At 39.1% G+C, this 24,064-nt stretch overlaps 1 long non-coding RNA gene and 1 pseudogene across 1 annotated transcript; one reads left to right on the top strand and one right to left on the bottom strand.

Annotated features, from left to right (window-relative positions):
* Positions 1-11,580: 11,580 nt before the first annotated feature.
* On the bottom strand, positions 11,581-24,054 carry LOC119871081. The gene is made up of 3 exons (XR_005355198.1): positions 23,825-24,054; positions 18,448-18,651; positions 11,581-11,800 (listed from the first exon to the last, which is right to left on the bottom strand). It is a non-coding gene; the product is annotated as an uncharacterized LOC119871081 (long non-coding RNA).
* LOC119870088 lies at positions 23,619-23,801 on the top strand (annotated as a pseudogene).
* Positions 24,055-24,064: the final 10 nt, after the last annotated feature.

The following is a 24,064-nucleotide window of genomic DNA, read 5'->3' as shown; positions in this document are numbered from 1 at the left end:
TGGGGATTTACCCCAAAGATACAGATGTAGTAAAACACTGGGACACCTGCACCCCAAGGTTCATAACAGCAATATCCACAATAGCCAAACTGTGGATGGAGCCACAATGTCCTTCGACACATGAATGCATAAAGATCATTTGCTTCAACCTGGATGGAACTGGAGGGTATTATGCTGAATGAAATAAGTCAATCAGAGAAGGACAATCATCATATGGTTTCACTCATACATGGAATATAAAAAATAGTGAAAGGGATTATAGGGGAAAGGAAGGGAACTGAGTGGGAAAAAATTAGAGAGGGAGACAAACCATGAGAGACTCCTAACTCTAGGAAATGAACAAAGGGTTACAGAAGGGGAGGGGGGCGGAGGGTTGGGGTAACTGGGTGATGGGCACTGAGGAGGCCACTTGATGGGATGAGCACTGGGTGTTATACTATATGTTGGCAAATCAAACTTCAATAAAAACAAATTTAAAAAAATGCTCCACCCCAGAAGTAGCACCTGTCACTTCCATTCACAGCTCGCTGATTAGAACTGCTCATAGGCCTGGACTTGCCAAGGGTCTAAGAAGTGCTGTCCCATGTGCTCAGCAGAGGAGAGACTTGGCTGTGGAAGAACTCCTGTCCTTCCTTTCAGGCCTGACTTCATCTAATCCCCAGATAGTGTGTGGCTCTGGTGACTGTTCTCAGTCAATGAAATCAATCCCTTTCTGGTGGCCTCTTGTGTTAAACTGGTTTTGGAAAGGGCGGAACTTCTAATGGCATAAAGATAGCAATTAAAGAGGGTATAGCAGTGGTTAATGAGCGAGCAAGCTTTTCCAAGAGAACTCTGAAGAACTGTTAAAACCTAAGTCATCAGCCATGGAAGCCTGCAGTATTTTCAAATGTATGGACCTTTTCTACTTTCACTTTGAGGAAGAGAAAGTTGGCTTGTGTCTACTTCTAAGGTAAATGAAGGTCAGGAAGGCCATAAAACTTATTTTAAGACTGAGCCAGGACAGTGATCTGACAAGGTTATGGAATACAAAACCTTAATTAAAGTGCCCAAGTAAAGAGAAAGAATCTCACTATTTGCTTATATTATTCTATGAAGAAAGTCTTTCAAAATTCTGTATCATAAAAATTCTTTGCAATTAACTTAAAATAAGTCATCTCTTTCAAGGTACTTAGATTTATGATGCAAAGGTAGCTTTTAACTTAATTGTTATTTCTTTCCCCAGGACCTTCCACACACACAACAGCTAATTAGGAGAGCCTTCTTTTGCTATTCAGCATGTTTGTAGCTACTGAAGTGTACACTTCACTGCTGAAGCAAGTGATCCTTGCTTATGAGATTAGCTAAATTTAGGATCCTTCTCCACTTGCCTGTGAGTTGCCTAGAATGACAAGAAGTTCTGAATAAGGTGGAGGGGAGGGATGTAAGAGATCACAATCTATGTCTATTGACATAGTATTGAAGTAATGCAAGCATAAGCCATCCACATGAGCCATGCAAAATTGTCCTCCAGGTTTAAATTAAGAGGGATCACAGAAATTGACAATTTGTTTCCATGGATATAGAAGGAATTTAAGAACCATGATGAAAAAAAAAAAAAAAAAAGAACCATGATGATCCACTCAAAAGTCAAACCTCAAAGTATCTAATTTTGCTTATATTTTGCACTTGTACTTGCTCTGCAGTGAGAGTAGCCAAGTATTTAAAGTAGCAGCACTGCCCTCAGTTACTTGGTAGCCTCTGATCACTTCTTGTCAGTTCTTGAGCTATGCACACTTAACCTGATGGTAATACAGAAGAAATGTTACATACTTAGGCTGAAGAAGAATACCATGATCTCTTCTCTTTTTCCTATTCTGTGTAGTGCCATTTGTTCAACTCATTTACAGCAACAGACAGAGAAGTAGGAATGCCTTTAATGGTATGCTGTTTGACTACTGTGCCTTACCCTCAGTCCCTCTACTGTGGGCTCCTAGCTTTTCCTCAAGTATGCCACACTCATCTAGGCCTGCATCACATCATGAAGGTGTTTGGCTCCTAAGAAATTAGAACATCTGGGAACAATAAGCCCACCAAGCCACTGAGGCGGGTGAGGCTGAAGTAGAGTAAGCAGATACTGGGTCATGTATGCTCTAGTTTGTCACAGTGCCAACGGTGGGCTGCTGGAAATCTTTAACAACCAGCTCTTGGGAGGGAGGGAGACCTAACTGGTAGTGTTTGCCAGTTTTTGTGGTATAAATACTCCTGCCATAGTTGATTGCAAGCTACCACTGGAGCATCATCCATCTTACACATTTCCTGAAAAGTTAACAATTGGCTCTCATGAGCTGGTACAAGCTGGTTCCAGCATACCACCACACAATGGTCAACGCTCTACACCCACACAATGTAAGTATATGAATCAAACCCATATACCTATTTCACATGCTACTTTCCCCTCTCTGGGCTTTTTAGGCATCCAAATTAGCCACTACTGGAGTAGATGACCCTAGATCTTTCCAACTACAACAGGAAATGATTCCATGGCTTACAGGGAGACTTCTCTGAGAACATTTTCTACATTAATAACAGGACAGTCTGATATTGCCTCACTATTTTTAGACCTAGAAAGGGCTGCCAGAAGATTGAAAATCTTATCTAGATTCAGATTTGACTCTACAATCTTCACCATCTCATCCCTGTATTATTGTAACAGCTTCTTGGATGTCTCTCCCACTCTTTCTGTAGCTAGGCAGCTATGGGAATAATTGTCCTCCATCAGCTGTGAGAATGAAGCCCTCCAACACCATTTTCATCATGTCATTTCCTTACCAGGCAAGCCTCAGAATCTTCCTGTGGCTTGTCATATCTAATCCAAACCCTTCCGTTTGGCATTCAAACCTGTCTGCCCATAAGCAAGAGTAATAATCCTAGGCATTGTGGCCTTTCACAACACCAGAGGTCTTTGAAATCCCTCTGGACCCTCCACGTTGCATCTCAATTTCCTCATTCACAGAAGACAGCAATAACTCTAATTCCCATCTTTCATCAGACTTGCTAGAATACAGAGTATCTAGTAAGCATGCTGTCTGCATACTAAGTCTCAGGGACTTCCAATTGACACATGCATGTCCTCGATGATCACAAACCCCTTTAAGGACAGATAACATAGAAAAAAATAAACATTTCATTTTAACACTTTGTAGGCCACCAGCAAAACATTTTCAAACACCCTGACATTTTCAGAAAGCACTGAGTTTCTCTCTTCCCTGCATCCGCTTGTAGTTCTTGGTAACCTTAATCAGGGTCGATTCTGAAAACCATCTCCCTAGCAAATAGAATGACAGTCAGAGAATGTCTTGCAAGTGGGGTCCTTTTATGTGTCCTACTTCTCTTGTATCAGGAACTGGAACAAATTCCTTCCATATCATATGCCATGGGTTGAGAAACAGATTCTATTGGGGAAAGAGACACAAAGACAGGATATAGAAGATGGTGCTGAGGTCCCAACCTATTGATCCTCTTAGCACACCTGACTTTGCCTACAGCTGTGCTTGACAGTTTCCAGCACATTGAGACCTTCTCACCTCAAGCCCCTGCCATCTCTCTTCAACTCTGCCTAAGGGGTTTCTCCCAGTACCACCAGAGCTTGCAACTGAGAAATGCAGGGGAATTAACATCCTCTGGGACAGTCCCTACCAGTTGTGGGATGGGAGTGAATGGATAAACTCCCAATTCTCCATTCTTCAGAAGGACACTGATGGGCATTCTATATTGTTCTTCAGAAGGTCCCAGAGTCATTGAATCTCATTTTTCCACAGCAGTAACCTATTATTTAACCTATGTTTTATTAGCTTTCCTCTCTTTTCACCTGTTTCCTTGTTCTCCCCAATAAACTACCTTAACCCATATCTTGGGCTCTGCTTTTGGACAAAATAGAACAAAGGCATTGGGTCAGCGAGGGAAAAGAAGGCAGAAGTCCCTACCCTCCCACTCTCACTATGGATCCTGAACCATCACATGGTCATGCAGCAATTGTTATTTGTTCCACTGGGGAATTCCCACCCATGTTCCTTATAGATCCTTATAGATCAGTAGTTCTTAACTAGAGGCAATTTTGAGCCCTTAGAGACATTTGGTTCTATCTGGAAACATTTTCAAATGTCCCAACTAGGGATGAGTTGCTACTAGCATCCAATGCATTAAGGTCAGAGTACAGCTAAACATCATACAATGCATGGGACAGCCCTCTTCAACAAAGAATTACCTGGGCCCAAACATCAGTAATGTCAAGGCTGAGAAATGTCATAGAGCAAGCATGAGAACAATTCTGTGGAGGATGATCAGACCACTCTGGTACTAGTTAGTCTCAAATTGGATGTCAGCTATTTATAAGAGTTATCTCAGCACCATCTGCCCAGCACCTGGAAGCTCTGGGCCCATGGAACATGCAGCTTCCCTGGGAGGAGAAGAAGCCACAGTCCTGTGAGAAGCTGAGGTTGGGGTGAGCTCCTCTTGCTAGGACCAGACAGACCGTAGTTCCAGCTGTTAGTCCAGGTAACTCATAGTAAGTCTCTCAAGTCACTCTTCAATCTGGCACACAGAAAAGATATATACCCTGGCGCTCTTATTCTTCTCCCTAAGGAGAATATTCTTAAGACCATTCTCAGCCTATAAACAATTGTAATAATGTAAAAGAAAGACATATGAAAATGAAAGAAAAAAGAAAAAAATCCTCCCTTTACAAACTGTCTAATGTGTGAATCAATCATAACCAGAGAGGAAGTCACCCTCCTCTGCCACTGCTCTGCTCTGTATCCTCACACACCCAACAAACTACAGGGTGAGAAATAAAACCAGATGCTGAGGTTAGCCTATTGCCACATGTGGGCTGATTCAAAATGAGTAGAGAATCCTCTAACACAAAGAACATTTTCCTTAAAGACTCTAACTCTCAAAGATGCCACTGTGAGTTCCACTAGAAATAAAGAGTAACAACCATGATGGGTAAAAAAAAAAAAAAAAAAAAAAATCACTGGGGTCCCAAGGGGGGGGGGGGGAGCGCATCTGACAGGACAACCATCCCAAGTGAGTCACGTGCCATGAGGGATCGAACATATAACTGCTGCTCGGCTCCTTCTTGGGGACACTTTCAGCCCACACTGCACCTGGAAGGGCACTGCTCAGGAATTCTATGAAAAGATTCCAGGCAAACTGTCACTGCCAAGTAGGCATCTGCCTACCTGCCCGGCTCCCTTGGCTGCCTGAGTTCATAAGCTCCACTCCCAAAGGTGGCTTCCCACCAAAGCCAGGAGCTGGCTACACAATCCTAACTTGATCCCGGTCTCCCATTAGAGCCCCATGTGCCCTGGAGCAGCTTTGCAAATCGCTAACGGTTTCTTTTTTTGGGAAAAGAGAGAGGCAGGCAAGTGTAGCAGCCAGCTGACTGTCAGAAATCCAGAGCTGGCTGCAGGCCGGCCCAGAAGACAAAAGGGTCTTTGGTTCACCTGTCAACACTGTGCTCCTTCCTCAGGTCTCTTCCTGTGGAGCTTATCTGATTCCTTCAGCCAGGTGTGATGGAGCAGAGAGTGCTGACATCATCACCCGGGGTGAGGGGGTGAGCGGCTGGCTGGGTCCGAAGCCGCCAGGGAAAGCTGGCATAAGACGCTGCTCTCAGCAGAGGCTGCAGCAGCCTGGAGACTTGGATCTCTCTCCTCCAAACTGGTAGCTCTGAGGAAGAGGGAGGAGCTGGGGGCCAGGGCTGGTCCCCAGGAGGGTGAGGGAGGGAGTTCTCCCTACTTGCCTCTTGCCCTGGCTTCTTCCTTCTGTCAGGCCCTTCCCAGAAGTAAAGGACCCTTTCGAAGCTATGGAGAAACATTTAGCCGGACTTAAGTGAATCGGGCAGAGCCTTTAGTTATTACTATTATTTGGTGATTCTCTTTGCTGTTTTGACCAGCAAATATGCTATTCAGATTTTCTTAGAGCAATGGTGCTCTCAAAGTGTAGCCCCCTGGGCAGGCATCACCAGGGAATGAATTTCCAGATGTGAATTCCTCCCCACTGACTCCCAACCCTCTTAAGTCAAAAACTCCGGGGGGGGGGGGGGGGGGGGGGAGGGAGGAGAAGGGGCACCTAGCAATTGGGTTTTACAAGCTCTCCAGGTGATTCTGATGCACTCTAAGGTGTGCAATCCACTGTTGAGAGGAGCGGAGTTCACTAGGGCCAGTCTTCCCAGGCAATTGCAGCTCCCAGAGAGTTCACACCCAGCAAATGCACACCTTCTATTGAGCCTTGCTCCCTGACTTCGCCTTGGCATTATCACCCCTCTCCCAAAAATATTATTTACTGACTTCAAGCTTTTCAAAATTTGCAATTTAAAGTTCTCCTCTGCGTGTGAATGTTATATTAGCATAGATTTCTCATAGAATGCAAATGTCGCTAGTCAAATACATTTCAAAGCCGAAAACCCCTTGTTCCTGTCATCCTGTTAGTGAATTTATTTTACCCTACTACAAGCAATCCTATATGAACCTCATCATTTTTTAAACAAAACAGTTACTTGTTTGAAAATGATTGTATGGAGGGGACGGGAGGTGGAAGAGGAAAGAATATATATATATATATATATATATACCCTCATGGACCTCCCCTGTGACAATTTCCCCAACCCCCCAGCCAGAATAAATTCTTCCAAATCTAGCTCCTACTGCATGGGCGAAGATGAAATAAAATGAAATAAAATGTATAAAATGTTATTACTCAATGTTGGCAATAATATGATGAGAGAAACACTTCTGTACACTTCTCAGGGATGTAAATTGGAGTAAGTTTTCGGGAAAGCCACTGGGCAATAGAACCCATGACCCAGTAAGTCTTCTTGTTAGTATCTACCCTGAGGAAAATTTTAGGAAAATAATGGTCAATTTTTTAGGAGATCTGTCTAACCCACTGACTGACTATCCTTTTGATAACTGGCTCCCAGGTGTACTGGTAATACAGCACAAAGGTTGAGGGCAGATTTTGGAGCTCACAACCTAGGCTTGAAACCTGACTCTGAGACAAGACACCTGTGTGACACGGGATAAGCAACTTAAATTTTCTGAGCTACAACAGCAGCATCCAATTAAAAAATGATATAAGTACTATCTCTCCCACGTGTCGGTTGTATGAGATGCCCCATCGTAAGCACTTGGCAGTGGCTGACACCCAGTTCACACTCAGGAATTGTAAACTAGTGTTGCTTTATGATTTTATGTCTCTCTTCTATAGCTGACTGGCCGTAACATAAGCTGGATCTATCAGATTTTTCTCCTGGGAATTTGGCATTGTGACTCAGAGCCAGCTAGTCAGTCTATTTGTTGCTGGGAGCAGAGCATAAACCATATTCTTCCATGTGGACGAAGAACCTGTGAAGCCTCTTCAGAGAGAGAAGTTTTACAACACAGCAGCAAAAGCAAGAAATAGTGTGAGTCCTGGGGGCTTCCCAAGCTTCAGTTCTGCTTTATCCTGGCAGCCTGGCTTTATTCTTGTCCTTGATTTCAGGAAACATTTAGTTCCTTCTAATACCTAGAAGAGCATGATGATTATTGCCTCTCTGTCCCTCAGGTCGAGTCCTTGCTGTCTTCTGTCCTACTCTGTGCCTTGGGGACTGAGAGTGGGATTATCACCACCCACGGCCCCTTCCCCTTTTAACTACACCCCATGACCTTGTGATTTAATTTTTGAGTTCTTTTTTAATTGCTTCAATCCTATTATGTTCTTCTATAACACAAAGCATATGCATGGGATTTCCTTTTATTCCCTGAGTTATAGTTTTCTTTTAGACTAGGTTCTTTGTCTTTTCCTGTTATGCCTTTTCCCCCTCTGCAGAGCGTTTTACAGCTTCCATGTGGTTTTCTTTCTCATCTCATGGTTATCATGAGACACTTGTCCAGAATTTCTATTTGATCCACTATAGTGTGAGTGAGTTCCCTTTAAGTTCTTTTCCACTGAGGCCTATTTATATCTCTCTAAACTACAAATAAAGCCTGGGCATCCCAGGTCCTAGCCAGTTGTTTTTGTTTTCCTTTTGGTGGGTCTAGCAAGCTTGAGTGGAAGAGCTAAAAGAGAATGAAGGAGAGCTCAGCGGAGGAAGTAAGCAGCTGTTATTAGAAGACTTGGATTCTCTAGAGTTTCCTGATTTTAACAGATGCCTGTTCTAAACCAGGGCCCATGACACCAACATAACAGTGTATCCCAAGGCCCTGGGAGTTGTGCTGGGTGTTCAGACTGGGCGCTGATGGAGAGGCCCTGGAGCCTTTCCTTCTCCAGGGAGGGTCATCATCAGTTGCTCACTTCTCATTTAGCTTTGATACTACCCTCAACCCAGTCAAAAGAGGGAAAAATAGGGGCAGGGTGTTCTTTGTTTTATTTCTTTCCAGTTTGAGGATGGTTAATGGAAATAACAGAGATTGTTTGGACTCTGTGGCAGAGACTGTTATGGTCACCAAAACCTTTCTGTCTCCTGGTGGGCACACAGAAAGACTAACTTTCCCAATCTCCCTGGTGGTTAAGGAGGTCTGGCCAGGTGAAGTTAGCTACTTCTAAGCTGATTCCATAAAAATTTGTCATTTCTGATTCTCTACTTCCTCTTAGTGAGAGAACTTTGAGGATCTATAAGAGGAAGAATCCATAGATGGAAAGAACCTTGTAGCTACCTCACAAGAATAACCATTTGGGTACATAATGAGTGGAAAAGGAAGTTGCCCGTAGCATGTAAAACACTGAGCTTTTAGCATTGCATGTTTCAACTATTAGCTTACCCTGAAGAATACATTCACCAGTATTGTTTCTTGAATTTCGTAGCTGTGGTTCAGTGACCTGTCATGTCACATTACAATATTTTAATTCTTTTCTTAGCTGCCACTTGAGAAATGTAGGGCATTCAATTATTCCCTTTTCCTTATTTTGTTCTACTAGTGATCTGCTTTTTGTTTACTTCTAGTTTTTACTAGTTTTCATTCATTTCATTAGGGATATTCTGTAAAGCCATGCCATGCAGTCATTGTTATCCAGAAGTGACACAGCATATATTTTTTCAATCTGTTATAACCGTTTTTCCATTCTATCTTGCAATGTATGTAGGTAATTACAAACCTGTTTCTTTTCCAGACTGTAAGTTTCTTGGACTCAAGAATGATGACCTAGTTTTCTGGTAACTCTCATGGGTACCACAGCAGCTGGTTCATAGTAGGTACCCAATATTTTCTGCCTAATAGATATACTTGTCCTTAGTAACCACTAGACAACCAGAATTTTGTGTGCAAGCAGCTGAAGGTAAATATAAGTGGAGTAAACATTTATAATAAACATAAAACATTAGCTGCCAATCTATCTATGGCCATATAGAACATTCTGCCAGAGAACCTCAATTAGTCAACATTCTACCTGCAACGAGAAAAAGTAAGCATAATCTACTGAAGTACTAAACTCCTTGTCGACTACACAGATATAATTGACTAATCTACTTCAGGAATAGTAATAGAACCCCAAATTAAAGTTTTGGAACTGTTAATGTTGCAGAGAACAGGCATGCCAGTTTTGCTACCTATTAACAGAGATCTACTATGATATAAAACTCTCAAACTTCCAGTAATATAATTCAATTTTTCCTTTAACGTGTGCAATCAGAGGCACCTGAGTGGCTCAATGTGTTAAGCAGCTTGATTTCAGCTCAGGTTGTGATCTCAGGGTCCTGGGATCAAGCCTATATCTCTCTCCCTCTCAAATAAAAATAAAATCTTTTTTAAAAAATAAAAAATTAATTAAAAAATAATAAAGTGTGCAATCAACCTCATTACTTTTGTAGTACACTGGTGCAGTACTTCCTAGCACTTAATTCTGAGAATTCTAAAAACCAAAAAACTAGAGAAGCAATGAGATTTGTAAATGGGAACAAATGGATGATTGCCCACTTCTGACTTTCCCTGGGCTTTCTGAAAAACAGTCTAAGATCCCTATCCATGCACAGAAACTCAAGGCTAAGGCTAATAGTCATGGGAATATGAAGTTTAGGTTGAAACTAAAGTAAAGTTTAGGTTGAAACTGAAGAAAGATCTCGCTTCATTCCTTTTTCATATCATATAAAAGTCTTTTTCTACTAGCTGATGCTCCTAAATGTACCTCTTCTCTGAGCTCCAATCCAACTAAATACTCAAAAGTCTCCACATGGATGTTTCACAGGCATCTGAAAATGATGTGCAAAAGACAAAACTCTTACCTGCGCCATCCCTCTCCTACCCTAAACCTCAATGGGTAGTTGTCACTATCTCAGTGTTTGTCACCCATCCTGATCCATGCCATATCACCAGGAGCCATCTTTGATTACATTTTCTTCCTTACTCTATGTATCTCTTCAGAAAGCTCTGTTATCTCTCCCTCTAAGTGTATCTCTCTATGTTTCTTTTACAAAACTACTCTTGGTCTTCATTGCCTTTCACTTGAACCCCAGCCACAGCTTCCTACATGGTTTCCTTCTTCTGTTTTTGGGTACAGCCAGTCTATGTACTAAATACAGCCAATGCTATATTTTAAAATCCAAAATTAAATAATTAGCCTCTGTTTATGAAAGCTTAAAATTTCACCCCTATGCTCTCTATCCTAAACCTTTATTTCACTCTTATGCTCTCTATCCACATTCCATATCCCTTTCTTCCTTCAAAATTTCCTTTTAGCTATAATCGCCATGCTTTCTTTCAGGTTCCCCTGACATGCCAAGCTCTTTTCATTGCATTTGGCTTTTGCATTTGTCATGTAACCTCCTGTTAAATATTTTCCCCCACCTTAGAATAGCTAGTTCCTTACTCTTCCTACCTCACTTTAAATATCCCTTCCTCAGAGAAGCCTTCGAAAATCTCCCTCCACCATCTTTTCCATCTAGGACATTGTTCACTCAGTATCTTGCATAATACTTGACACTTAGTTCATGCTTAATAGATATGACTAAATGATTGTGATAACTTCTTAGAGTGAGAGACCCACTGTTAGTGAGATGACACTTTTATATTCTTGTTGCTTGTTAATTTATAAGTCAACTCTTACCCATATTTTATCGCAAAACAGGTGGAGTTTTTCATGAAACAAAGTGAAGAGTTATTTTTTGCTCCCCAAAGGGAGAAAAAAGCGAACTAATTCTGGTAGAGAAAGTACTGGTAAGGTCAAGATTTAACAAAGAGAGAAAACAGAAAAGCTAACAGGAGCTGTTGCTTTCTCCAATGTGGAGTAGATGTGAACTCCTCCTTTGTCAATATCATAAAAACCACTTTGCCCACTAAGGAATTTGAGAATATCAAGGGGGTAACTTTTACACCTAGATCAGCATGGTTTAAACCAGTACTCATATAACATAGGGTAATCCATGAAGTGTCCTCACCTAGACTAAGAAACCAGAGGATGAGTTTCCTTTACGATCACGTAAAATGAAAGATCGTTAGAATGAGATACAATGTGCACAAAACATTAAAAAAACTCCATACCTTTGAATACATCAAAATTAACATTACTTTTAAAACTTACTCTGAAGAAAAGGAAAAGGCAAACCACAGACAGGAAAATATATTTGCTGTGCATATAACCAACAATACTTTAGAACCGTGAATATATAAAGAATTCTAACATTTTTCTTTGGAGAACAATTCAGCAATATTTGATAAAGATGAAGATATTCATATCCAAAAACTTAGCAATTCCATTGTAGTCTGTTCCTCCAGAGAACCCTTACACATGGAAACATGGTTAAGAATGTTCTTTGCAGCATTGCTTGTAATGGTGAAATACTGGAGACACCCTAAGAAAATGGATAAATAAATTATGGCAAAATCATACAAAAGAAAATGACACAATAGTTATAAAAATTTAAAACCTGCATAGCAAAACTATTTCTCATTAGGGATATAAAAGTATGTATTAAAAATATGGAAGCATGCATGAGAATAAATAAATATCATATTCATGCTAATAGTTCTTTCTAGAGAGGAAGACAAAGGAAAGGAATTAGTATCCTTTGGGAAAATACCATGATCTAATAAGGGTAGAAGGGGGCATCCATCAGGGTTCATTATGTTTGCATTAAATTCATTCGTATGTGTAAAATCTTTAAAAATTAAGTTATTTTTTTAAGGACTTAGAAAATAGGAAAAATGTGGAATAAAGTAAGGTAAGACCCAGGGTAGGGTTAGTACACAAAAATCAGACACTGTATACCACCATTCACATGGCAAAAAATGATTCTAACATTAGAACATTATTTAAATAGTCATTTAAATTGTGTTTCCAAATGTAGGCAGTATAAATCCTTGCATGCCGATCATGCTATAGCATGGACTCAGAAATTTCATAACCACAAATTTGGGGAGTTTCAGCAACTGTTGCAACCCCTTCACTTCTACAAAGAAGAATCAAAATCAACTGCCAATGCTATTCCTGCTACTCCAGGCTCTATGCAGTGTAGATCACTGGAAGAGGTTAAGCATCTTGCCTGGTGGATATATTTCTGGGTTAGTCTGACAGACAGGGCATAAAGTGCATCTCCAAAAGCAAATGAAATTATATTCTCATAAATAGGTAACAGCTCTGGCCAGGGCACAACATGCACATTGCCCAATGAATCACTCTGGGCTGTTCTTTTTGCCTAAAATAATACAGGATCTTATATGTTAGAGGAAGCCATGAATCTTTCTGCTCTGCAAGCAGCAAGGGCATGCCTCTGCACTGCTGGCTGTAAGAAACCTTCCTGAGATAGAGGAGAGAATTAAAAAATAGAGCAAAAGTTTGGACTCTGAGGAGAAAAAAAATGGGTCATGTTTTTGTCTCATCCTGCTCATCTTTGGAGAAACTAAATTCACTTTGAATCAACTAGGGATTTAACCTCCTTCTCCTTGTAAGGAGGCTAATATTTTATCATAATATAAAACCTGACGCAATTACAACAGAATTTAAACCAGAGTTGCTTTTGGTCTTTGTTTTTCCAGTTAGCTCTAACAGACACTGGCGCCCAAAGGAAATGAGCAATGTAAAAAGATACTGTTTCTTTTTACTAAATCAGAATGCTGCATTTCCTCATATTTTCCCAGTAGCCAATAGCCATGGCCATTGTGGGGTGATGAGGTCTCCTCCTGGGGAAATATCCCAATCCTCCAGGGGAAAGTTCAGATTTCAGTGCTTTCCTATTCAACTTCCTGTGGCCAGTTTAGTCAATGGAACCCATATTTCCAAAAAAGTGTTGCCAGCGTCCCAGCTTCTGGAGCTTAGAGACAGAAAACTTGCAAGGTAGCAAGTACCAGTCATCCCTGCCTTCCACAAAGACTGCTAGGTTGTGTTAACTCCATTTAGAAACAGGCCAAGTACCGGTTGTGACATAGACTACATTTTATTTTAAACTACTTGCAACCTAGATCATGTAATGTAAATGAATGTGATGCCTCTAGGCAGCCAGAGTATAATTCCCCTATTTGAGGATATTCTAGGGGTGATTAGTGGACACTTATTCAGAAGACAATGCCCAAGAGATGGTATCTCTAAGGCTTCAGCCAGGTCTATGTCTGATCAACACAGAAGCTTGTTAATTAGCATAATGAATATTATACATAGATTTTCATTGGTGAAATCAATGGCTTGTTAATAAGCATAATGGACATTAGATATGGGCTTTCATTAGTGAAAATGATGGTGTTCAAGATACAAGGGCGGGCTCAAATACAGCTGATATATTCCTACTCTTACATGAACAGGAAGTTTAAAAAATTTTAGCTCTCCTTCCACCCTTGTTTTCCTTATACCATACTAAGATACCAAGAGTGGAATCACAAATATTACCTATCTCTAATACTAAAAGGAAGCGAATGGTTGTGCATCACCAATTAGGTTTAAGTCAGGTTTTAATGTAAGAACTAAAGCAGACTCAAATAATGGCTTAATTAGGGAGCAAAATCAGAAAAGATCTGAGGATATAATTTGGCAATAAATGGCTGATGGGAAAAAGAGAATTAGAGACATGTAGAATTACAGCATCAGACAGAAGAAAATTAAGTATAAAACAGAAGAAGTGAATCTACCAATCAGGAATGAGATGAAAAGAAAAACTGAAAATAAATAGGTAATATTAAAATATATTTTCAAAACATGGTAACAAGATAAAAAAATGACTGCATGTCCTTTGGATGTCATAGGAATATTGTCTAGCAGGTTTTCCCCAGGATTACTTAATTTTCTAGGAGAAGGTGCCTTTGTTTGACTATTTACCATCGATTAGAACTCATAATCTTAGACGTTAAATGTTAACTTTAATCTTTGATAAAAATACAAATGATATCTGAATGGTAGAAACAGTTATGCCAAAAGTTATCATTTTTAATATTTATATTCTTACCATTTTGTCAGTTTTATTGCCCTGTAGGAAGTGAACAATTTTATATTTAAATTTAGCAATCTTATTTCAGCAGTAATTCTTTCAGAGCCTGTGTATACTTAGCTTTTCAAATTCTCTTTGAATCAGCTTTAATATCCTGCTGCTTCCTTCGTTAATGAGTTAAATAAGTCTTTGACATGATAGTCATGTTTTAAATTTTTTTAAATTATACTTTGGGAGAAAACTGGAAGAGTTGCCAAAATATTTGAGTAGCTTACAGTGCTCAAATACCTCAGAGACAGATTGTTGTCTTATTATTATTACTCTCCAAATGCCTACATAGAAAGATATTAAATGTTTTCTTTGGAAGAAAATATTTTCATTCCCATTTCACAGAGAAGAGAACTGAGCTTGAAGAGGATAAGCAAATTTGCTCTTATTAAATATACCAGAGCCTGAACTCAAAAGGTTGCCTGAGTATTTTCCTGAAGTTATATAACCTTTAGATTCCATGAATAGAATTACAAAATGAAATTATTTTTTATTTTTATTTTTTTTTAAATTTATGATAGTCACAGAGAGAGAGAGAGAGAGAGAGGCAGAGACATAGGCAGAGGGAGAAGCAGGCTCTATGCACCAGGAGCCTGACGTGGGATTCGATCCTGGGTCTCCAGGATCGTGCCCCGGGCCAAAGGCAGGCGCTAAACCACTGCGCCACCCAAGGATCCCCCAAAATGAAATTAAAGAGTTGTCACATAAATCCACTTCCATCTCAAGCAACCTCTCAGTGCCACCATTCTGTTGCTCCAGGCATTTTGCTGATGCCATTCAGTGCAGACTGGCCAACACTTCCACTGCCTGAGGCTGATTTTCTTCCAGCAGTGAAGTGATCTGCATTCTCATCAAGAAAACAAGGATGTTTTATGGGCTCCTTCCTACAGCTCTTCCCTAAGTAGGATGAAATAATCTTGACTCTGGTTCTAACTAGGGCATTTAGAGAACAATGCAATTATCATTGCAATTTTTGAATTGTCAGAGAATGAAAATAAAAATAAATCCAAGGAGATCAAAATGTTCTAAAACCAACATTCTCCCCCATTTTGAGATCAAAGTTTTAAAAAATGGTATCTCCCACCTCATTTTTTCACTTTCTCTCTTCATTTAAAGCATGGTTGACTTAAATATACAGAGAGAGGGCTGGACAGTAAAAATTCAAGAAGACCCCCATAGAAGAGACTGGTAGGTGAAGATCAGAAATATGTGTTGATTCTCAAACTTCCAATTTGCTGTATCTTGTGGGTGCCCTGCACTGTGCTAAATACATCCACCTGAAGAATTCTGGGTCTACTTTAAAAAGAAAAAGTGAAGTAATAGCCATGTAACAGGACAGATGGTAGCTACACTCCTGGTGAACATGCATACTGTTTAAACTTGTTAAATCACTAAGTTTTATAATGGGAACTAATATAACATTATGTGTCATCTACACTCAAATAAAAAAAATAAAACAAAAGTGAACACAGAGCAGACATGCAATGATTTAGTATTGAATGTTATGAAACAGACCCTAACTATTAGGGAATTCAGAAAGACGAGGTGGGGGGTGGAGGGTAGAGTAGAGTAGGGGAAACAAGTGATCCATGAGGCAGGTTAGTTCAAATGCAGAGATCAAAGCCCATCAGGGTTTCCAGTAATTTATAAAGTTGCAGAGCAGGAAGGATTTCCAAGGGTAAGGTAGATCTGTCTGCAAAGTTTGTATTGAGTGCTTTGCCATGTTGTATATATTTAATTTCGTCTGGTCATCAGTCATGTGAAACAGATAAAAATTACACCCATTTTGTAGATGAGAACACTGATATGGTGCCCAAGATTTTTACCTGGGAATTACTGAGTTCAATCCGTGTGTGTGTGTGTGTGTGTGTGTGTGCGCGCCCGCACATAGAGGGCAGCGGGGCCATGCCGATGCCAGGGTGGAGTTGGGATGGTCACTTGGTGACATCACAAGGTACCAAGAAACCTTGAGTGGGAAGCTGCAGAGTCTTGGTTTGAGGAAAACAGGCATTAGAGTATGGTTGTGGATTTTTTTTCTTCACTCTGTGGCATGATGAGATCACAGTGTAGGATAGAAAAACAAAGAGAGGGAAAGGAGAGTCTGGACTGTAGATAAATATTTCTTGCCATCTCCAAAAAATAAGTTCCGTCTATTTAAAAATATACTTTTGCCCTTATATAGCTATATATACACTCCTTTACAATTTTTTTAATTATAAATTTTGGTTAAATGTAAATCAATTTTTTTAAAGATTTATTTATTTATTTATTCAGAGAGAGCGAAAGAGAGGCAGAGACACAGGCAGAGAGAGAAGCAGGCTCCATGCAGGGAGCCCTACGTGGGACTCGATCCCGGGTCTCTGGGATCACACCCCAGGCTGCAGGCAGTGCTAAACTGCTGCGCCACGGGGGCAGCCCTGTAAATCAATCTTAAAGAATAATTTGTGAGCTTGCTTTATAACTTTAAAGATATGTAGGGACACCTGGGTGGCTCAGCCAGTGGTTGAGTGTTTGCCCTCAGCTCAGGGCATGATCCCAGGACCCTGGGATCAAGTCCCACATCCAGCTCCCTGCAGGAAGCCTGCTTCTCCCTCTGCTTCTGTCTCTGCCTCTCTCTTTGTGTCCCTCATGAATAAATATAATCTTTAAAAAAAATAAAAACTTTAAAGATATCTAAAATGTTATATCTTATTTGTTGCTAATAATGTTACAAGAGAGGGAGGGTAGGGTTTACTTAGTCATTGTACAGATGAGGGAAATGAGGCACAGAAAGTTTCAGTGCTCCCCCTTCTCTGTCTTCAGTTGCCATGAATGATACCATTACTTGTCTATTAGAGTCAAACAAACCAGATATTTGAAAATCATCCTTGACCTCTCTCTTTTCCATATGGCCTAAGTCCAATCAGCCACCATGCCTGCATCATTTTCATAATGCTCAGATGACATACCCTACCCTCTGCGTAGACTGTCATAACTGAGGCAACCATCACTCCATCATTTATATCCAGATTATTCCAGCAATGTAAAATGGACCAACCTGCCTCTGGTCTCACTAATGCCCAATCTCTTTCCCAACTACCACCATTTTGTGAAAAGTTAATCTGAAATGTCTAAGCCACCGTATCAATTCATTCTTATTTTTATGAATAAATATAAACTCCTTGTTAGAGCATATAAGATCCTTCATGATGCAGCCTTCATGAAACCCCAGTGTTATCTCTTGCCATTTATCCTCTACTCTGATGTGTCAGCTCCCCACCTCATGCATCATATCTTCTGGCCACACAGAATACTTCCTGATGGTTCCAGAAGCTTCACACTGGAAATCTCTGCATGTGTTGTTCTCTGTGCCTAGAATACACATCCTCATTGTTCTCATAGGTCACTTACTGTTCAGTCCTTCAAAATTCATTAGCTATGCCTCCTTCTCCAGGAAGCCTTTCTAGCACCCCCTAGACTAGCATAAGATGACTTTCTATATGTACTTAGTCATATCATAGCACTTACCACTCATAAAACACACTGTTTTCCTGTTCAGTAATCTTATCACTAATTTCTATGTCATTACATGTCTTGAGATTGTTTGAATGTGTGTACTATCCATTCCTTTAATAGCTCTTAAAATGCATTAAGATACATATACATCCTAATACATGAAGAGAGTTTTACTGGGTGGAGCACTTGACTGGGCTGTAGGGAGCCCAAAAGATATAAGATATGTTCCTTGTCCTTGAGGGAGATTTCTATGACCTTGAAACAAGGGAAACTCAGGGAAAAATAACATATACCTAACATAGTAGATTGATTGATGGTCCCATAAAATATATATCTACTGAGAACCTGTGAATGTAATGATATGTGGAAAAAGAAATGGTCTTTGGAGATGTAATTAAGTTACATATCTTGATATGAGATCATCCTCGCCCCTGAGTGGGCTCTAAATGTAATGACAAGTGCCTTTATAAGAGAAGGAGATACTAACAGAAGAGTAGAAACAGTGGAGAAGGTGATGCGAAGACAAAGGCATAGGTTAGTACCAAGTGTCAGTGAGCCAAACAATGCAAAGGACTATCCACAGCCATCAGAAGCCATGAGAGGTATGGAACAGATTCTCCTAGAGCTTCCAGAAGAAACCAAGCCCAATGACATCTTGATTTTGAACTTCAGGTCTTCAAAACTGAAGGCGGATTACTTTCTGTTGTCTGAAGCCATCCAGTTTATGGTAATTCATTATAGCAGCCCTAGGAAATTAATATACCAGATATGAACAATAATAAAACAAGATCTCACTTATTTTCAATGTGCTTTGCATAGGTTAACACATTTCCAACAATTTAAGATGAGATTCTTTTCTTCTGCTTTTGTGCTCTTTTTCCAATCATCAGACCCTAGCAGGGATATGTATGTAGAGACGCACTAAGTGCTTCGTAAATACTGATTGACAGATAACAATATTTTGTATGATAAGAGAGAAATGATACTACAAGCGAAGCAAAGTACAGAAGAAATGTGTGCCTTCTTTACTTCTAAAAAGGAAAAAAATCTGTCCGAAACAGGAAAGAACTGTCAAAAGTACATGGTATTGAGTACAGATATTATGGAAACAAGTCATAGTACAAGATGGTTTGTGACAGTATAAATGCATACATTTTACATCATGTTAGCAAGTAGGTATCTACTACCTCATCCAAATCACATGTGCTCCTCTCAACTCTTTAATCATGATTTGCAGTAATCTCTAATTCAAGAGAGATAAGTTTATAACTGATATATTCAGAGCTATTTAGGACTTTAACACTGGGGAAAATAGATTCTTTGCCAAAAAAGGGGAGGAGACAAATAAAAGAGGGAAAAATATATGATAGACACTATTACCTGGAAATGACAAAGCTAGATGAAAAAAGGCAGCCAAACCTTTCTCCTTTTATGATTTGAAATTCAGTAACCTGCATCTTTCATTGGTGCCAAATGTTGTACTTCCTACTGAGGAAAAAAGTCCCTGAACTCATAGGACTTGTATTCTAGGACAGCTCTTATAAAGCTACAATGCATTATATAAATAGGTAATAAAAATAGCAATGAAATCATCTGCTTCCACATAATGTTAATAGTTAATAATTATTGAGTGTTTATTATATAATAGGCACTTCCTGGGCTCTTTTCAAATTAATTTATTCAATGCAACAATCTATTATTATCTCTATTTGTACAGAACAGGAAACCGAGGCAAGGGAAATGAAGTAAATTGTCTGCTGGTTGAACCAATCAGGAAGTGGTAGAGACAGGACTAAAACCCAGCAGCCTAGTTCCAGGCTCTTGGTTTCAATTACTCTATTATCTTGCATCTAGATGTAATAAGAGTGACTTGCAACAATAAAAAAGAAAAATTATCTTATGGAATGAATTAATCAGTCTTTACTCCCATCACAAAGCACAAATTAACCACTTCAATCTCACACATACCATATACAAATGTGGAAAATAGTAACATGTACTTTGCAGGATCCAAATGAGGATTCAAGAATAGGACAGATGTGAATGTGCCTATAGTGCTCGAAACAAAAAATAAATTTAATAAGTACTGAATTTTTAAAAAAATATATACACAGATTATTCTATGGCCCCTTTCCCTATCTTTAAGCATTTGTTTAAAATTGGGCTGAAAATGCATAAAGATCACACTGAAATCTCCAAATAATAAATCCCTAAGTCATTGCCTACAACAGAAAAACATGTTATATTTTCACTAAATTACTTAATTTTCTTCCTGGGCACATAGGAAGACTACATTTTGTAGCCCACCTTGTATCTAGGAGGAGCCATGAGCTCTCTTTTGGCCAATAGAATCTGAAAGAATATGATGTATACTACATCTAAAACACTTCCGGATCTAATGTATTAGTTCTGGCAGACCAATTCTTCAAATGAGAACAACTAGAAAAATTAGATGGAATGGAAAAACAAAGCAAAACAAAACAAAACAACAACTAAAAACAATCTCTTTGAAGCCATCAAAGATGTTAGAAGGCATGGCACTTATTTGGGGAGATGGGACTTAAAAAAACCGTGATGCTACCAAACAGAAACAAATCACCGAAGTGAGCATGACTTTCTATACTACTTACATCAATCTAATCATTTACCAATGTGTATAACAAAGTGGCCAAATTTGGAGAGACAAGACAGAAAGAAGCTCCTGGGAAACAGAAAAGCTAAGCATATCTTATGGCACTACATCACACTGGGGAATAAAATCAGAAGTTTAATTATATTCTTTAATTTATATATATAATTTATATATAATTTTAATTTATATATATAATTAATAATAATATATAATTAATATAATTAATATAATTTTAATATAATAATATATTATATTATATATATTATATAGTATATTAATATAATATAATATACTAATATAATATATTATATTAATATATTAATATAATATAATAATTAATATAATTAATAATAATCTTTAATTTATATATATAATTTATATATAATTATATTCTTTAATTATATTCTTCAGTGCAGAATCTCTGCAGGATCACACTCTAGAGTTAGAACAAAGCAAAAATGGACCAGATCTTACAAGGACTAGAAACTCAGCCTTAAATCAGCTAATTATTTGGCCAGAAAACAAACAAAATCTTTTATGGAAAAATATAACAGCATCCATAGACTCTAATATTTGTTAACAGAATGTGTGGCATTCAGGGTTACCAAGGGTATAAAGAGACACAAAAGAAAAAGAATTAAAAGAAACAGACCTATGGGTGATCCAGATATTTGAGCTACCAGACGCGGACTTTAAAATAAGTGTGATTGGGCAGCCGCAGTGGCGCAGCGGTTTAGAGCTGCCTGCAGCCTGGGGTGTGATCCTGGAGACCCGGGATTGAGTTCCACATCCGGCTCCCTGCATGGAGCCTGCTTCTCCCTCTGCCTGTGTCTCTGCCTCTCTCTCTCTGTGTCTATGAATAAATAAATAAAATCTAAAAAAATAAAATAAAATAACTGTGATTAGTATGTTCAGGAAAACTGAATCAAGATGATGATTTCACCAGAGAAACTGAATCTGTGAAAAATTAAGTGGAAAGTCTAGAATTTAAAAAAATATATAATTACTGAAATTAATACAACTTAGAATTCTATACCAAGTGAACATCAATAATGATGGTGAAAGTTTAAGGAGCTTGGAAGTCACCACTGTGTTCCAACAAGTACAAACTAAACAGACTGAAAAATCAACAACTCTCCTTGGGGGAGAGGAGAAGACAAAAGACAAACTGCTGCCTCGACTGGAGAGATGGGTGAACACAGATCACCAGAGCTTCCCAGAGCAGAGACTCATGAAGAAATTGCCACAAGAACCAGTGCTGGGGTAAGAAATTTTGAACTGTAATTGAAAGAATTGCTGGAGGCTCAGTGTAGACAACTCTCAGAGTTAAAAACTCCAAGGGGACCAAGGCAGAGGGAAGATCCACAACATTGTGAGATTCACCTCTAGGAGCTCAACCAGATTCCCATAGTAAATAGTGGGAAAAAATCAATCCCCTCAGGCTTTCTGCAAGGAGAGAATAAGGAACCATTTTGAAATAAACCAGAGTACTCTGTTCTTCTTCACAGGCCTGTTCTTAGGGAAATCTAGTTAACCAGAACCTAAGCTGCTGTGGTATTATCAAAGGCTAAATTGCCTGGGAAAAAGACAATACCCAACTCTAGTTCATTGGTGTCATCCTGTCTCACTTAAATGGGAAGAAGAAACAGAAAAGCCCTTGCAAAGTTCACTGCCCAGAAACACAGGATGACTGAGATATAGACCTAATCACCGACCTTAAAATGCTTCCCCTTTCCCAAACCTCTCCACCAGTAGAGGCCTATTCACTGGAGTTGCTTTTACCCAGTACCCATGTGTGATTATCAAGAAAAAATTAAAAGATATACCAAAAGGCAAAAATACAGTTTGAAAGGGCAGAACAAGCACCAGGATGCTTGGTACACCAGAAATGCACCAGATATGCCAGGGATATTGGAATCATCAGACTGAGTATTTGAAATGACTCTGATTAATATGCTAAGAACTTTAATGGATAAAGTAGAAAGCATACAAGAACAGAGGAGCAATGTAAGCTAAGAGATAAAAATTCTAATAAAGTACCTCCCAAAATGCTAGAGATAAAAAAAAAGATAAAAAAAACACTGTAAGAGAAATGAAGAATGACTTTCATAAGTTTATACAGACTGTACATAACTGAGGAAAGAATCGGTGAGCTAGAGGATATAGCAATAGAAACATCAAAAACTAAAAAGCAAAGAGAACAAAGATGAGAAATGGAGAACAGAATTCTAGGGACTGTTGGCAACTACAAAAGGTGTAACGTACACATAATGAGAATACCAAAAGGAGAAGAAAGGGACAGAAGAAAATATGAAACAATAATGACTGAGAATTTACCCAAATTAATGTCAGACACCTATCCACAGCTCCAGGAAGTTCAGAGAACACCAAAGAGAATAAATGTCAAAATATCTACACCTAGGAATATCATCTTCAAACCAAAGAAAATCAAAGACCAAAAAAAAAAAAAAAAAAAATCTTGAAAGAAGCAGGAGAGCAAAATAACACATTACCTATAGAGGAACAAAGATAAGAATCACATCCTACTCAGAAACCATGCAAGCAGGAAAAGGAGTGGAGGGAAGTATTTCAAGTATTGAGGGAAAAGAGAAAGAAAAAAATAAGATATTTCATAATGGACAACACCCAAAGAATCTGCATTACATGACTTTTTACATTGTTTTACTTTGTGAAAATTCATCAAGCTATATAATGAACATAATAACAGGGGTTTTTCCTCTAAAATGTCTACAGAATAGTGAGAAGGAGGGGAGATTAAAAATAGCGAAGCTTTAATGACTATATTCACTCTCCCACTGCAAACCATCTGCCACAGGCTCAAGTTCTAGATAGGAAAACTAATTAACCTCACGTCATGTTCACAACTTTGCTAATTACAAAAGACTGGACATTTTGACTACTGGATTTTCGATTACCTAAATGTAACCAGACAGTGCGTGGGGTTCCTGAGCCTTCATTCAGGGTCAGTGCTTTAAGAACTAGGCAATATAGCACCCAGTGACCTTTCCGAGTCCTTGGCCGGGCAGATCCCTGAGGCATGCACCATGGGTCCTATACCAAATGTTTCAAAGTCTTTTTAAAAATATTTGGGTCCCCATGAAGCCCTATTCTACCCAAGTTTATCAGAAGATTTGAGTAGGAATGGGGTTGATGGGCTTCATCATTCATAAAATTAGGAGTGCTGATGAAGGAAGTAAAGCTCTGAAAGCTTCTAGTCCTGCACCTGCTCATGGTCATCACTAAGCAGCTTTACTTAGAATACACACCAGATGGAACATCAGTCTGGCTGTAAAGCTCAGCAAGCTCTGTTAGATGGGGACATGGAGCATTGCTGTAAACTTGTAAACATGTCATTTCCTTTGTGACATGAATCAAGGTATCTGTGAGGTACACCAAACAAACAAAAAAATTGGGCAACAAAAAAGTGTTGTGCTTATCATTATTTTTAAACCCTCCTGGGATGATGTGTGCTTGCTCTTGTCTTGTCTTTGCACTCAAGGCAGAAG

Source organism: Canis lupus, chromosome 2 (genome assembly GCF_011100685.1).
Source record: "Canis lupus familiaris isolate Mischka breed German Shepherd chromosome 2, alternate assembly UU_Cfam_GSD_1.0, whole genome shotgun sequence".
NCBI classification, from domain to species: domain Eukaryota; kingdom Metazoa; phylum Chordata; class Mammalia; order Carnivora; family Canidae; genus Canis; species Canis lupus.
This window is presented reverse-complemented; position numbering and strand designations above follow the sequence as displayed.